The sequence below is a fragment of the Apus apus genome, chromosome Z (genome assembly GCF_020740795.1).
Source record: "Apus apus isolate bApuApu2 chromosome Z, bApuApu2.pri.cur, whole genome shotgun sequence".
Classification (NCBI taxonomy): Eukaryota; Metazoa; Chordata; class Aves; order Apodiformes; family Apodidae; genus Apus; species Apus apus.
This window is the reverse complement of record NC_067312.1, coordinates 59,017,141-59,020,716: the sequence shown is the minus strand read 5'-3', so window position 1 is coordinate 59,020,716 and position 3,576 is coordinate 59,017,141.

The window sequence follows — 3,576 nt, the reverse complement described above, 5'->3', positions numbered from 1 at the left end:
CAGGATATGATTCAAGGCCTCCTTTATCTTCAGACTAGTAGGCTTCTTACGTGCGTCATTATATACAACCTGTGTATTACATGTGCTCTGCTTATTTGTCCATGAATCTGCGGTGCGGAGATACAGCAGGGCTGACATCCAGTCAGTTTCTCTTTGCCTGTTACAACCTGTGTGCTCTATCTGGAAACTCCTTTCTGATTTTCTCAGGCTTTGCGGGACGTGCACGTTTTGGAGCATTGCTTTTTGTCAGTGCACCAGGGCACTGCCTGTACAAACGCCCTGCTTTTCCTTCCTGTGACCATATGAAAGCCTCAAGTGCTGACATTCTCGGGGCTGGCTTAAGTAATTTACAGCTCTCGGCCAGAACTGAGAACTGAATTCCTTCTGGCGAGCACTTTACCACCAGCTTTGACCACAGCAATTTGCACTTCCTTGGCCTGTGCTGAAGGCTGTTGAAATCAGGGACGCTCCTTGTATTGGGGATCATCTTCAGCACTGCCTCCTTTTTTTTCTTCCCCGCCCCCCCCCCCTTTTTTTTTTTTTCCTTCCATTTTTTTTTTTTTTTTTTGGTGTTTTGTTATTTTGTTGGCTTTGTTTTGTTTTGTTTTGGTTGGTTGGTTTGTTGGTTTTTTTTGAGGCCCGAAGGTTTTGCTGAACCCTTGCACTGCAGGGGTGGGATCCTGCAGGGATTGGGGCACAGTACATTTCTCCTTAGGCCAGCAGTGGCTCAAAGTGTGCACGGAGACTTTAATGACTAAGACACCCAGCTCGGTCTCACACTGAAAAAGCGTTGACACCCTTTGTGTAAAAGCTATTGCTGGCCAGGCTTGCCGCTTCTGTCATGCTGGGAGCTGAGCTTGCATGGAGCAGGAACAAAGTGCAAAGAAGCAAGGTCGTGTTTAAGACACACTGTGCTTGTTGATGCACTTAAAAATCACACCTTTTTGGCAGGCTAGGCTCCAGCTCTTGCAGATACAATGGGGTATAAGAAGAGGATGTATTACAGAAGTCAGGTCAAATGTCTACCTGTAAAAAAAATAAATAAAAATCGGTGTAGCTGTATCTGCACCAGAAATGGAGATGCAGGCGAGGGCCGGTTTTTTGTTTGGTGGGGTTTTGTGTGGCTTTTTTGTTTGTTTTGTTTTGTTTTTTAACCCAAAGGTGCCTTAGAAGCAGGGCCCTGCTCCCACAGGTGGCAGATCAGCATCAAAACTCATCAAGGGTCCACTGAAAATCCCAGGTCTCTGCAGGGGGCACTTCCATTTTGTGCTCAGCCTCCTTTAAGTTGAAGAGTTGGGACCTTCAGCTATACTGGTGACTGCTAACAGGCTATGTGAAGGGCTTCCTGTTGTAATTTGAGAGGTCGGTTTGGGGCGGGGTTTTTCCTTAGGATTCTCTGAAGATTAGGAAGTTAGTTTAGTAACCAGTTTCACTGGCTGCCGAAGTCAATTAATGTAATGGCGGTGGTCTGAGCACTTGTTTCTGGCTGTTGCAATCAAAGGTTTCTATATACGTGCTTTGAAAGGGGAGAGAAATAGAAACTGAAAGAACAGGAAACCTGAAAACCATTTTCAGCAGCAAGACACACTAGTGGTGCAAGGAACTGTCACTTAGTTTCTCTCCTGCTGCTAAAGCCACAAGCCCTGTAAAAGCTGAAGCTGCCTTGGGTTGCTTGTTTCACCCTTTGGTGCTGACCTGTGATTTCCAGATCAAATTTTCCCTGTGTAAACAGTATCAGTAAAACTCACCAAATGCTCTTGACTCAACTTGGCCATGAAATTTCGCTGCCTGGGATTTTTGGCAGTCTTTTCTACAAATGCACGTGTTGCACAGAGGTGAATTCTGCCTGTGACCTGTGGTGGGTGGCGTTTTTTCCTCTTTTGTACTGGTAGCAACATTCAAGGTGATACTGTGTGTAACTGTTGAAACCCAAAACAACTAGCTGCACAGGAACTGCTGGGTTAATTTGGGATTACCATTTGCTTGTTAGGATAAGGGAGGGTCCTGGCATGCAGCTTTTCCCTGGGATGTTACTTATGTATTGAACTGCTTATGGATTTTCTGTAGATGGTTTTGCTTTTGCATTTTTATCATTTATATATCAATGGATGTATAATCCAGTGTTCCTACTTTACTATCAATGTCAAATAAAGTATTTTCATTTATGACATCTGGCAGCATTAATCTGAATTACCACTCTGGCTGGGTGGGCTTCTGGCTGATGGGGTGGGCTGAGTCATGCCTTATCTATCCTGTGTTAACTTTATACAACTTTCCCCTCCTCTGAATGACCCCCCAAGTGAATTTCTCTCTCTGCACAGCAAAATTTTTACCAGCATTAGAGAAACTTCCAAGAGTCCCCAGATGACACCCCCAGAAAACCATTGAGTGGTTTGTTTACCTTTGGGCAGGGGGACAGTATGCAAATCCCTCCTGAAACCATGTAGAGGACACAAGCTCTCACCTAGGCTGTTGGCTGCCTGGAGGAAACAGGTCACTGCTTGCTTCTTGGGTGTTTGTCGGTTTGGCTAGTGCATGGAAGTGGAGAAGTCGTTCCTGGGAAACTGGTGCAAAAGTCTGCCTTTGTTCCTTGGCACTTTCTTATGAGAACAGTTTCTATGGAACAGATCCTTCTGGCTGCAAGACTGTGGCTGAGTCTTGGCAGCTGGTGTAAGGTCCCCAGCCCTCTCCCGGGAGAGATGGGTGTGTTCCCAGCTGGGAGCAGCTACTAGCCTCCAGGGCCTGGGCTGGCACAGTGGGCAGGACATCCCCAAGCCTCTACAGTTTTTTGGAGGCATTCTCTGAAGACCATATTAACTGAGGGCTCTGCAAGAAGATACTGGCTGACTGCCAGGACACTGGGGAAAGTGGAGGAACATCATGGAATGGAAGTTGCCAGCAGACCTGAATGCAGCATAGGGCTTGGACAGAGACAATGTGGGGGAGAGTAGGTAGTCCCTGTGGCATCTTCCATTGGCTTCTGGATCCTGAAAGGTGCTGCACAGGAATGGCAGGCATTTTCTTCTCATGGTGTAATGTTTGCTATCTATGGGCAGAAAAATGCTCTGAGAGGGACTTCCCACTTTCTCCTACTTTTGTCCCCAGAATATTTAGCTGCTGCTCTTCTCTTCTTTGGTGGGTGAGGAATGGCAGGAGTCACATACCTCAGTGGCTGGAAGAAGCCCTGTGTGAAAATTTTGTCTCTTGCTGAAAGAAGCAGCTGAGAAGTGTCAGTAATATTTCATCCTTCTCTCCACTGGTTACCAAGGTTTCCCTGGATCAAATCAGCATATCGCTTGTAAAGGATCCCTTGACTTTTGCTGTGAGACCATACCCAGTCTAGCATAGCTTCCTTCCTGCCTCCAGATCCAGCTGCCTGCCACTGACCAGGATGGGTGAGCAGTGGTCTCTGGCATTTATCCCACATGTTTACTCTGCTACACCTTCCTGTTCTCCAGCCTATGGGAAAAACAAAACAAAGAAAAAAACAAAAACCAAAACAAAATTAAAAAAACAGCAACCAAAAAAATAGAGGCTGTTGTTAGAAGGAAGAAAAGGACTGAGACAGAGTTTACA